Genomic DNA, 13,290 nt, shown 5'->3' with positions numbered 1-13,290 from the left:
AGATACGGAAACAGATTCTCCCCAGAGCCTCCCTCAAGTAACTGTCCCTAGACATCCTGATTTTTTCCCAGTGAGACTTCTGGCTCCCAAAACTATATATAGTAGTGTTAAGCCAGGAACTTTGTAATACTTATTATAGCAGCCATAGTGAATAAGGGCATAGAATGGGATGGGTGCTCCAGCAATCATAATGTACGGAAATACCATACGCTGTAGGCAGGTGTCAGAGGGAACTCAGAGAAGTGATGCCTTTAACTCTTCCACAAATAAAAGAGACTGTCTGCTGAAGGGGAACTGAGGCATTGTGTGCGTTCACGCATGCATATTCATTGAGCCAACATTTTTGAACATCTGTTCTATATTAGGTCCTGTATTAGGTTTACTAGGATCTGAAGACAACGAAGGCAGAGTTCATGTCTTCAAGGAGATGACTGTCGAGTTGGGAGACTTGTCATTAAAACCCCTGACTTATTAGCATACTGATTCAGTTAACTCTCTGAGTTCAAGTTCCTCTACGTCAATCATAAAAAGAGGTGGCTTACTGGATGTTATGAAGACTAAGTGATAAAATACATGGGAATTTTTTTTGCCACAAGGTGTGTTTTATTTTCATCAATCATACAAATAATTTTCTATAATATCCCAGGGCAAACAGGTGAAATTTGGCAGTCCGATTAGTGGAGGGTCCCCCTTCAGAGACCTGCGGGCTGGTGGCATCGGCACAGAGTGCCCGGGTTCACAATGTAGCTTGTGGCTTGCGTCCATCTTGCAGGTGGCTCTTCCTCCACATCACAAGGGGGTGTCAGAGATGACGGGGTGGGGTTGGGTGGGGGTAATCCTTCAGTCTGGGCTTTTAGGAAATTTCACTCCTTTTTTCCTGTTCAGTGGTCTCTTTGGTTGGCAGGATGTTCTTCTGCGTCTCCGTCTTCTTCAGCTTAGCCTCATGAAAGCTGGCGATTTCCCCCATGTCCACGGCTTGTCTACCATTTTCTCTTTTTGTTTGTTTGTTTTGTTTTTTAATTTATTTATTAAAAATTTCCACCTCCTCCCCTCCTCCCATTTCTCTCCCACTCCCCCCACTTCCCCTCCCCCTCTCTCCACTCCCCCTCTCCCTCCCTCTCCAGTCCTAAGAGAAGTCAGTGTGCCCTGCCCTGTGGGAAGTCCAAGGCCCCCCCTCCATCCAGGTCTAGGAAGCTGTGCATCCAGACTAGGCTTCCAAAAAGCCAGTACATGCAGTAGAATCAAAACCCAGTGCCATTGTCCTTGGCTTCTCAGTCAGCCGTCATTGTCAGCCACATTCAGAGAGTCCAGTTTGATCACATGCTCCATTACTCCCAGTCTAGCTGGCCTTGGTGAGCTCCCATTAGATCAATCCCACCATCTCCGTGGGTGGATGCACCCCTCGCGGTCCTGACTTCCTTGCTCATGTTCTCCCTCCTTCTGCTCTTCATCTGAACCTTGGGAGCTCAGTCCAGTTCTCCAATATGGGTCTCTGTCTCTATCTCCATCCATCGCTGGATGAAGGTTCTGTGGTGATATGAAAGATATTCATCAGTGTGGCTATGGGGTAAGGCCAGTTCAGGCACCCTCTCCTTTGCTGCCCAAGGACCTAGCTAGGGACATCTCCTTGGATACCTGGGAACCCCTCTAGAGCCAAGTCTCTTGTCAACCCTAAAATGGTTCCCTTAATTAAGATATCTTCTTCCCTGCTCCCATATCCACCCTTCCTCCATCTCAACTATCCCATTTCCCCCAAGCTCTCCCCAATCCTCCCCTTCTCCCTCCCCATCTCCCCTTTCCCCCCATCCCCATGCTCCCAACTTTTGCCCAGCGATCTTGTCAGCTTCCAGTATCCAGGAGGATAAATATATGTTTTTCTTTGGGTTCATCTTCTTATTTAGCTTCTCTAGTATCACGAATTATAGACTCAATGTCCTTTATTTATGGCTAGAATCCACTTATGAGTGAGTACATACCATATTCATCTTTTTTGGGTCTGGGTTATCTCACTCAGTAAAGTGTTTTCTATTTCCATCCATTTGCATGCAAAATTCAAGATGTCACTGTTTTTTTTTAATAAAAAAATTGTATTTACTTAGAAGCATTCAGAATGACAACAAAACAGCTGCAATTTTTTTTTCAATTACAGAGTGGTATTCAGTTAACAGAACAACAATTATCTTCGTATAAGCTGCATCAGAGACAACTGAAGATGAAAAAAACCAAAAACAAACCAAAAAAAACCCAAAAAAACTACCGTCCCCATATATAACTAATTTGTGCTGTGCACCAACAAGAACCTGCTTTAAATTTCCATGCCAATTTACAACCCCCAGACTGTACCAGGCAAGGTTAGTGGCTATTGAAAATACCACCAGGACAGGGCTATCTAAAGACACATTCGGTAGTGTGTTAACTATACAAAAAAAGACACTGTACAGTTTAAAAACAAATCTTACACAGCCTTACATTTCAATTTTTTTCTTTAAAAGGAGTGAGTTGTGTACAGGGGGGTTAAATGCTTTATAGACAAGAAAAAAAACTGCGCTAGAACCAACTTATTCATCATCATCATCTTCTTCCTCATCTTCATCTTCCTCTTCTTCCTCCTCCTCTTCATCCTCTTCATCCTCCTCATCATCTTCCTCTTCCTTCTTTTTCTTGCTCTTTTCCGCCTTGACCACCCCCTTTTTCGCTGCATCGGGTTTTCCTTTAGCTCTGTAGGCAGCAATATCCTTTTCGTACTCCTCCTTCAGCTTGGCAGCCTTCTTTTCGTAGGGCTGCTTGTCATCTGCAGCAGTGTTGTTCCACATCTCTCCCAGTTTCTTTGCAACATCACCAATGGATAAGCCAGGGTGTTCTCCTTTGATTTTGGGGCGATACTCAGAACAGAACAAGAAGAAGGCCGAAGGGGGCCTCTTGGGTGCATTGGGGTCCTTGAACTTCTTTTTGGTCTCCCCTTTGGGGGGGATGTAGGTTTTCATTTCTCTTTCATAACGAGCCTTGTCAGCCTTGGCCATGTCTTCAAAATTCCCCTTTTCTTTAGCAGACATGGTCTTCCACCTTTCTGAGCACTTCTTGGAGAACTCTGAGAAGTTGACAGAAGCATCTGAGTGCTTCTTCTTGTGTTCCTCCCGGCAAGTTTGCACAAAGAATGCATACGAGGACATTTTGCCTCTCGGCTTCTTAGGATCTCCTTTGCCCATGTTTAGTTGATTTTCGTCCTCAAGGTACAGAGTCGCCCAGTGCCCGTCCGGCTCTCGCTTGCCCTGGCGCTGTCTCTATGGAGCTCAATGTACTGCAATGGCTGTGAGAGCGGGAGCCAGACGCAGCCTCCTCACTCTCTCCGCTCTGTAACATTACTCCGATGTCACTGTTTTTTGAATAGAACTCTAAAATATATATGTGCCACCCCTTCTTTATCTATTCTTCTATTGAAAACATCTAGGTTGTTTCCAGGTTCTGGCTATTACAAATAGTGCTGCTATGAACATAGTTGAACAAATGCTTTTGTAGTATAATTGGGCATCTCTTGGGTATATTCCCAAGAGTGGAATTGCTGGGTCCTGAGGTAGGTTGACTCCTAGTTTCCTGAGAAACCGCCACACTGATTTCCAAAGTGGCTGCACAAGTTTGCATTCCCACCAACAGTGGATGAGTGTTCCTTTAAGCCCCCGCCTTTTCTGTGGATACCCAGGCCTGATTCAGACGTGCGCTTTCCTGAACTCGAGTCCACCAGAATGGACGATTGTCCTGAGGGTTAAAACAGACACACACAAAAGAGACCTGCTCACTTACTAAAGAGTAAATGGCCACTTTATTAAACTCAAGTCAGGTATTTATACCAGTGGGCAAGGGGGTTCAAAAGGGCATGGCCTCCTCCCATCAGGAGCAGGAGAAGGAGATTACAGGCGCCCGGTGCTTCAGGCAGAATCAGCTGGGGGAGGCAGGCATATGGGGCCCACTGCTAGAACCTTGATTACAGGTGGAATCACCATAACAAAAGAGAGCCAAATTCTTCCTAAGCTATCCCCTCAAGCCAGTGCTAGTGCAGAATCTCCAGGGAGCCAAAGGTCAAATGGCCCTGCTAATTACCACAACAGGGGACCTGTGTACCTACATGTTCCCCTTACTCCACATCCTCTCCAGCATAGACTATCATTGGTTCATTGGTGTTTTTGATTTTAGCCATTCTGACAGGTGTAAGATGGTATCTCAAAGTTGTTTTGATTTGCATTTCCCTGATCGCTAAGGAGGTTGAGCATGACCTTAAGTGTCTTTTGGCCGTTTGAGCTTCTTCTGTCTGCCATTTTCTAACAGCCCATGGAGTCTCATTCTGAGCTTGCTCTCCAGGTGCTCCCACTCGTCTTGCTGCAGCAAGAGACTGGGAAATCTTTTATAACTATAAAGCATTTTGAAAGTAAATGGAGCCAGGCGGTGGTGGCGCATGCCTTTAATCCCAGCACTCAGGAGGCAGAGGCAGGCAGATCTCTGTGAGTTCAAGGCCAGCCTGGTCTACAAGAGCTAGTTCCAGGACAGACTACAGTGAAACTCTTGTCTCGAAAAACCAAAGAGAAAGTAAGAAAGAAAGAAAGAAAGAAAGAAAGAAAGAAAGAAAGAAAGAAAGAAAGAAAGAAAGAAAGAAAAGTAAAAGGTATTATAGAAATTTGGCATGAGAAAAAAATAGGCACATGAGAAAGTGATTAATGACATAAGATTCCTGGGGAGTAGCAGAAGTGACAAATGAGACCAGTTTCAGCTAAGGGCATCAAGAATGCTTCCTGAAATCATTATTTAGCAGGCCATGGAGAAAGCCTGAGAAAGGGCACGAGAGAGAATCATCACAGGAATGGGTGTGTGATTCAATGGGAGGCAGGACCCCTTGGGAAACAGCCCACCACTTTCATAGGTGACCTTGAGCCTTGAGATGAGGTGTAACATCTCCTGGTGTGAAGTGGCGTAAAGGGTGGCATCTTCATTCTTAGCCCTCAAATTTTCCCTGGCTCCACAGTTTTGTCCCCTAAAAGTGTCTCCTGGCTGCTTACTACAATGCCTGTGGAGAGCCCCGGCTGTGTGACGCCAGTCAGCCGTGTTTCAACACCAGGCTGGAATTAATAGCTGAACTTTAACTTCCATTCCTTCCTTGCTCTTCTCTTTAAAACATCCTGCTTTACTTAAGAAAATAGTTTTTGTTGTTTTCATGAGAAAATTGTTCATTGTCAGGTCATGTGAAAGATGAAGAGAATAGTTGTTAGGAAGACAGGACTATGATTTTGAGCCTAAAAGTCAAATGCTACTTAACCTGTGTTCTGTTTGACCTCTGCTGATATTGCCATATCACATTACATTATGTTGAGAAGTTGCTGGAGAATGTTTTTACTGGAACAAAAGGCTCTGTTCAGAGTTGGGTTTCTGGTTAAAAACTATAAAGAGGGAAATAATTGATCTGAAGGTTGTATTCTCCCCCTTCACGGTCCTAGGCGGTCACTGAGTGTCTTCTCTGTACTATGTATGCTGGGTCACGGGCAGCCCCTGTGCATAGTGCAGTCTTGGGAGTGCTGGGATTTGGGTGAAGTTCTTTCACCTTAGTATTTGAACTTGGAAATTAAAGGTTATGAATTTTGGTGAAAACTGTAAACCCCACTTCTCTCCCCCCCTTTTGTATTTTTCCTGATAGCTGGCTATAAGCCAGCCTCCTCCTCTTCTCCCTTTCCTCCTCTCCACTGCCACCTCCTGTTTACTCCTCCTCCTCCTCTGCTTCCTTCCTTCTTCCGTTGTTATTCCTTCTTTCTCCTTCTGTGCCCGTGTCTGTGGTAGGGGTAATCTTTTATTTTATATTTTCTATTACAGTTCAAATTTCAAATATGTTACCTCCCATTTTCATATTAAATTGTGCAAGAAATGCAAATAATTTAAAAGCAAGCAACACTTTTGAAATATTTTTTGTATTCTCTGGGTAATATAGACAGCAACTACTCACATGACATCATTCATACACCCCCTCCCACTTAAACATGGGTGAGGAAACAGGTACAACACGAGGTTAAATGACTCGAAGTGCCTTTTGGTCAGATTTTGTAGATTCAAAAGATATGGTTCTCAAAATTAGCCATCATCTCTCTTCCATTCCTCAAATATACATGATTTCTTTCTGAAAACTTTGCCATGTCTGTTTCGCACTAATGGTTAGAAACAGTCATGGTCACATGTCCATCGAATGCTCCTTTGGCCTGTCTCCTATGTAGAAGCTTAGTATATAATCATCGATTAGCTTATTAGCTTAGAGAAGCATGAGCAGATAAGAACAGAAAAACAGCTATAAGAAACTGGAAAGATTTGGAAAACTTCTCATAATTATTATAAATAACATTAAGTAAAATAGTGCATATTTTATGGTATTAACTATGTGAAAAAGCACTATCATACTGATACAGTAAGGACATACAACAGTTGACATTAATTCCTTCTGAATGGTGGAGTTAAATTTTTTTTACTAGGCTAGGAATATAACTTAGTAGAAGAAGACTTGCCTAACACATACAAGGCCCAAGGTTTGAACCTCATAAAAGGAAGGAAGGAAGGAAGGAAGAGAGAGAGAGAGAGAGAGAAAGAAAGAGATTTTTAAATAGACTTTTTAATGTTTTTATTCTATACACCTATAATCAGTTTGTGTTAACCTTAGAGACAAAACCATAATATTTTAAAATAGAGCATCCCTTTAGAGAGTCTTCCAGGGTGAAAACTGGCTAATGGAAGGGTAGTCCTAAGGCATCTGAGGTTTTATTAGGGGCTGAGTTGCTTGAATTGAATTGTGAATGAGACTTTGTTGCTGCTCTTGAATGGTGTGTAAGCAGTGGCATATATTTCAAGATGCTTTTGAGTAGGGAAACAAAAGTTTCTTTCCTGAGTTTAGTTCCATGGAATCTTGGACTTTGGAGGAAAGTGGTCCCAGGAAAGATTATTTACAACATTAAAACTGAATTTTTCCTTGGTTAATAATTTGTACACCCTTTATGTAGGGCATCGATTTAGGTTAACCTAGACCAGGAAGGAGATAAAGGTTAAAATCAGAACTGGAAATCTCAGTGCTTTCTCTGCCCAAGTCAAACCAGAAGGCTGAGCCTGCTGTTCTGATAGAGCAGTGGTTGTCAACCTTCCTAATGCTGAGACCCTTTAATACAGTTCCTCATGTTGTGGTGACCCCCAACTATAAAATTATTTTCATTGTTACTTCATAACTGTAAGTTTGCTGCTGTTATGTGTTTTATGATGTTTTACTCTTCACTCTTTAAACTTTTGGGGGGGGCACCACCCAGCTCCTAAATAAATTACACACAGACATTTATTCTTAGTTATGAATGCCTGGCCTTAGCTTGGCTAATTTCTTGCAAGCTTTTCTTAAATTATCCTGACTACCTTTTACCTCTGGGTCTTTTCCTTTTTTTACTTCTATATATCTTATTTTCACTCTTTCTCCGTGGCTGACTGGGTGGTTGGGTGACTGACCCCTGATGTCCTCCTTTCCTTGTTCTCCCTTGCCCCACCCTCCTTCTACATTTCTCCTTCTATTTATACTCTGCCTGCCAGCCCCGCCTATCCTTGTTCCTGCCCCACTATTGACCATTCAGCTCACCAGGTGTTTTAGACAGACAAAGAATCACAGCTTCACAGAGTTAAACAAATGCAGCATAAACGAAGCAACACACCTTAAAATAATATCCTACAACAGTTTGAATTGTAATGTAAACATCTGTATTTTCCGATGGTCTTAGGTGACCCCTGAAAAAGGGTTGCTTGACTTCTGAAGGGGTCACGACCCACAAGTTGAGGGACCCCCAGGATGCCCCTGTGGTAGGCTGCTGCACTGGGCTAGCTCTTCTGAAGGAGCAGCTCCTAATTGCCCGAGAGTCCTTGCTGCTGGAAGGCTGATGTTTTTATGGCTGTGTGTGATGCCTCTTGATAAGTTATTTGATAGAGGATCTGGGGCAGCAAGACTGAACTTTCTGAAGAGTCAAGTCCTTAGGCCATGCCGTTGTGCCATTGGGTCTGTTCTCCTATCCTTTCTTATTTTATGTTTTTCTCGTGTGTGTGCGTGTTCGCATATGTGCAGGCATGACAGCATGAGGTGTGCATGCATGTATATGGAGGCCCCAGGTTGACATTGAGAATCTTTCTCCATTGCTTTCTATCTTACTTATTGACAAAGGACTTCTCAGCTGAGTCCAGAGACTGACAATATGGCTAGTGTGACTATGTCACTTCCTCTGGGGGTCTCCCATCTCTGTCTTCCAAACTGGGATCTTAGGTGGGTCTCCACAGTGATCTACCTTTTATGTGGGTTCTAGTGATCCGAACTCCAGCCCTCACACTTGGGAGGTAAACACTTTAGTCACTGAGCCATCTCCCCGGCCCTCTTCCGATTTTTCTGACAAACTGTCTCTACTCCTGCTAGCCCCTTGTGACCAGCAATTTTCTATGATCAAAATCCCATTCAGAAGAACAAAACAACCAGTGTCCACCCAGAAACTGACTAGCAATTTGTTCTATTGTTACACTACTTAGTGTGCTTAAATCTTACCTCAATGTTTCTTTCTGTGGTTCTGTAGATGACTTCAGATAGAAGATTTACAAAATACCTTTGTTGATTATGAAAGTAATATAAATATATGATTACAAGTTGGAAAGCAGGGAAAGAATAAAGAAAAAAATCACTCATAATTCTAAATTTTGGTAATTGTCTCTACTAACACAACTTTTTCTTTCCTTGAAATTTTGTAGTTCCTTCTAATCTTTTTTTCTATGTGCATTTTTTTAAAACACTAAGACAGGGTCTCACTCTGTGGTCCTGCTTGACCTGGAACTCATCAGGATGGATTTTGAACAAATGTCAATCCTCCTGCCTTAGTTCCCCAAGTGCTGGGATTATAGGTGTGAACCATCATGCCCAACTTTTATGTGTAAATACAGAGTACACTTATGTATTTTATTAGTGTATGTGGTGTGTGTGTGTGTGTGTGTGGTATACATGTGGAAGTCCCAGGCAACTTTGTGGCATTTACTCTCTCCTTCCATTTTTACATGGTTTCTTGGGATCAAACTCATGTTACCAGCTGCAGTAAAGTGCCTTTAGCAGCCGAGCCTTCTCACCAGCCCCTTATGCATTGTTGATTCCCACTCTTAATATTGTAAGCATTTTGTCCCTCATGTCATTCAGTGTTCTTTGAAAACTCTGATCAGTAATGACTGCATAAAATTCCTATATAATGAAGAACCAATCTTCTGTAACAGTTCTTCTAGTATCAAATATTTAAGCTATTTCATAGTTAGAAAGATTTAAGCAAGTGGTAATATGGGCAAAGGGGTCAAGACCATGATGGGGATACCCATAGAAACAACTGACCTGAGCTAGTGGGAGCTCACCAACTCTGAACTAACAGTCGGGGAACCTGCATAGGACCAAACTAGGCCCTCTGAATGTGGGTGACAGTTGTGTGATTAAGGCAGTCTGTGGGGCCACTGGCAGTGGGACCAGGACTTAGTGCTTGAACTGGCTTTTTGGAGCCTGCTCTCTTTGGAGGGATACCTTGCTCAGCCTAGATATAGGCGGGAGGGCCTTGGTCCTGCCTCAGAATGATGTGCTGGACTTTGTTGACTCTCTATGAGAAGGCTTACCCTCTCTGAGGAGTGGATGGGGGTGGAGTGGGGGAAAGGTGCAAGGAGCGGAAGGAGGGGATGGAGTGGGAACTGAGACTGGTATGTAAAATGAGAAAAGATTGTTTAAAAATAGTATAGACAGTGATTTAAAAGAAAGACTAAAATAATTGTTCACATACAAAAAAATAAAAAGGCTTCAACATCATAGACTGTGTCGGGAGAGACTCAGTCCGTGTATACCCCAGAACAGAGGACGAAGAACTTCTGTGAAATATTCTGGTAAGAAAATGAGGATGAATATGCTTGAGTCTTTTAATCTACCTTCCAGTTAGTATGATAGGAAAGGCAGGTAGCAGAAATGAGGATGAATATGCTTGAGTCTTTTAATCTACCTTCCAGTTAGTATAATAGGAAAGGCAGATAGCAGAAATGAGGATGAATATGCTTGAGTCTTTTAATCTACCTTCCAGTTAGTATGATAGGAAAGGCAGATAGCAGAAATGAGGATGAATATGCTTGAGTCTTTTAATCTACCTTCCAGTTAGTATAATAGGAAAGGCAGATAGCAGAAATGAGGATGAATATGCTTGAGTCTTTTAATCTACCTTCCAGTTAGTATGATAGGAAAGGCAGGTAGCAGAAAAATACGTTAATGACACTAGAGAGCTGCAGACTCTTGGAGACTCTACAAAACAAGTAGAATATATTTTTGTTTTACTTTGTTTAGCAAATACACTATAAGAGACAAAGAAATGGATAAAACTTTTTAATGAAAAGAAGTTTTAGAGGCTCCAGACATTTGTGGCATATGAACAATATTTGGGTTCACACTTAAACACTTTAAAAAATGTTTTCAAGAAATTGAAATACTTAGAAATTTGGTTATTACATTAATGCATCGCTCATCTCTTTAAAAGTGGTAAGAGCATCATGGGTATGCTTTTCTGGATGAGTATCTTTTAAAGACAAATACCAAAAAGTTTTCATTTGAATGGATGTATTCAGAATCAGATTCAAAATATAATTGGTGAGACACAGGGGCTTTTTCATGGGAAAAGGCTCCATCACAACTGGCCACAAACTGAAGACAAGTAATGGGTACATGAGGGTTATTTTCCTCTCTTTTTATTTCACTATAGGTTTGATGTTTTCCATAATTGAAAGTTAGAAAAAGGATGAAACAAAAAGGAAGTCAGCTTCTCTAGGACCAGGTGCTGATCTGCTCTGTGGGAAAAGATCCCTGAATGAGACAGAACTCTGCCTCAGCTCTCACAGTTATGTCCCTGGGCTGCTCAACCTCTGAGTCTCAGCGTCTTCATGCACTTCTCTTTTCAGAGTAACCAGAGGAAGGTATTGAATGTCCTTCTCTGTCATTCTTGTCTTATTACCTTAATACAGGATTTCTCACTGAAACTGGACTTTGCTGTTTTAGCTACTCTGTCTGGTCAGCAAGTCCCGACTATCTGTTCTTCTGTCTTTGCTTCCCACAGTGCTGGGGTTTCAGGCAAAAGGACAGACATGCCAGACTTTTTACATGAGTGCTGGGGATCCAAACCCAGGTCCCCATGCTTGTACAATAAGCATTCGTACCCACTAAATCATCTCCTTGCTGCCCCAATGTCCTCACGTGGTTATAAAGCCCCACAGTTGCTGTGAGGAGGAAATAGGACTAGTAGAGAAACTGAGGGAACTTGAGTGTCTTGAGGTATGCTTGGAGGATGGTGTGAGGTGAGTCAAAGATTATATACCTCACCTCCCCTAGCTGTCCCGGAACTCGCTTTGTAGACCAGGGTGACTTCGAACTCTGAGCTCCACCTGCCTCTGCCTCATGAGGGCTGGGATTAAAAGTGTGCACCACCACGCCTAGCTGGCCCCTCAGCTTTTATGAATTGCTAGAGAGTGAGGTTTGCACAGAAAACCTACTCTGCCACATGCTTTGCCATTTCTTTCATTTTATGTTTATGGGTTGTTTTCCCTAGTGGTTACTGTTAAGTCTTAGGGAGTCCATATATTCAGAAATGAGCTCAAGCTGAATTTCTGGCAATTACTATTTGTACTTTACACCAATCTAGTTCCGTTCAAATTCATATCCATTGCATTTTGCTAGTATATGAAAACTTTGTTTCCATGGGGCTACCCCCCCCACATTTTTGGTAGTGACTCAGAACCTGGGAATTTTCTTTTTAAGCTAAATTAAAAAATTGTGTAATGTATTTTATGTTTAGCTCTGTTGTAACCCTTACTGACTTCTTCATCTTTTCATATGGTTTTAATTTACTATTTAATGTATTTTTATTTGATGCTGGAAGCCTCCCTTGGTATTTCTTATAGATCAGATTGACTTAGCTATAAACTTTCAATTTTTGAGAATGTCTTAATTTGTTCAGTTTGGAGGCTAATTTTTCTGGGCATAGAATTCTTGGTTGACAGTTTTTTTCCTTTCAGAATTCCAAATGTGCCATCTTGCTATCTTCCAGCCTCTGTGGTTTAAGAAAGACAGCTGTTAATCTTATGGAGGTCTTGGTGCTGCATGAGTCTTTGTCTTTTGTTGAGAACCTGTCTCTCTAAAGTTACAGTGTTTCTACGTCTGGATCTCTTTGAGTTTATCCTCCTTGGGGTTTTCTGAGCTTATATGCATAGACTAAAATCTTTATTCATATTGGAAAAGTTTTCAAATATTTTTTAAAAATGCTATTTTCGGTCCTTTCTCTTACGTCCATCAAGTCCCATTATGAAGGAATTGGGATGCTGGGCCTATTGGTCTCTGTGTCTTTGCTCATGTTTGTCTGATTTCAGCTGACTTACCTTCAGGTTCACTGATTCTTTCTTCTGGCTGTCCATCTGCTGTTGAGACCTTACGATAAAATTTTTATTTTAATTTTTGTGCTCATTTTCAATCCCATAATTTCTAGTTGGCTTGAGTTTTTTTAAATATACATCTTATCCTTATTGATAGTCTTTATTTGGCAAGACACAATACTTATGTTTTCCTTTAGTCCCTTAGACATGTTTTCCTTTAGTCTTTGAACACATTTGAAGTGCTGATTTAAAGTTTTGTTTAGTAAGACCATGCCCAGACTTCCTTGGGGCCAGTTACAACTGTTTGCTTTTGCTTCTGTGTGTAGACATACTTTATTACAGTTTTACATGGCTTGCTTCTTTTGTTGTTGTTGTTGTTGTTGTTGAAAACTAGACTCTCTCTCTCTCTCTCTCTCTCTCTATCCCCCTCTCTCTCTCTTCCTCTCCCCCCTCCTTCTCTCTCATTGGTTATATGTGTGCACAGAGGTACTCATTTGTCAAAGTGCTAATATTGAGGTCAGAGAACAACTTCCATGAGTTGGTTCTCTCGTTCCCCCATGTGGGTGTTCCAGAAATGGAAGTAAGATTCGTAGGCCTGGTAGCAAGTACTTTTACCCACTAGGCCATCTCACCAGTTCCCAAACCAAACACTTAATATAATGTAGGAAATCAAGGTTTGTTGTTATTGCTGCTATATCAGATAGTCTTAAGCATAGCATAGGACTTGAGCTAATGGCCTTCAAGCCTGAAATTCTTCAGAGAGGACTTCCTGTGTAATTGTGTGGAACTCATCTCTGGAAAGCCAATGGTTTGAGACCCCAGAACATTTTGATAATG

General features: G+C 41.9%; 1 long non-coding RNA gene and 1 pseudogene across 4 annotated transcripts in view; one reads left to right on the top strand and one right to left on the bottom strand.

The window, feature by feature from the left end:
- Positions 1-13,290, top strand: part of LOC125406464 (uncharacterized) — a 120,367-nt gene that overhangs the window by 33,753 nt on the left and 73,324 nt on the right. The window lies entirely within an intron of this gene.
- LOC148119387 (high mobility group protein B1 pseudogene) lies at positions 2,466-3,240 on the bottom strand (annotated as a pseudogene).

The sequence above is a fragment of the Myodes glareolus genome, chromosome 17, assembly GCF_982192425.1.
Source record: "Myodes glareolus chromosome 17, mMyoGla1.1, whole genome shotgun sequence".
Lineage (NCBI taxonomy): Eukaryota > Metazoa > Chordata > Mammalia > Rodentia > Cricetidae > Myodes > Myodes glareolus.
Note: the sequence above shows the minus strand (reverse complement) of the source record. Positions and strands in the feature narration are given on the sequence as shown.